Here is a 239-nt window from a genome sequence, read left to right as displayed (position 1 = left end):
GATCCATAAGCAATGTTTAAGTCCTCTGCCAGCTCTCTGATAGTTAATTTGCGGTTATTGATCAACATTTCTCTCACTTTATTGATGTTTTCGTCGGTTCTCGATGTCGACGGCCTGCCACTGTGTTCGTCATCCTCGATGGATTCACCACTTCTGAAGCGTTCATGCCACTCGTAAACGGTTGTTTTCTTTAGAGCATCACTGCCGAAACAGTTTCCCAACATTTCCAAGGTTTTCGC

This window comes from Mycetomoellerius zeteki, unplaced genomic scaffold (genome assembly GCF_001594055.1).
Source record: "Mycetomoellerius zeteki isolate Tzet28-1 unplaced genomic scaffold, Tzet1.0 scaffold2, whole genome shotgun sequence".
NCBI classification, from domain to species: domain Eukaryota; kingdom Metazoa; phylum Arthropoda; class Insecta; order Hymenoptera; family Formicidae; genus Mycetomoellerius; species Mycetomoellerius zeteki.
The sequence above is the reverse complement of the archived record's forward strand: the minus strand, read 5'-3'. Positions refer to the sequence as shown.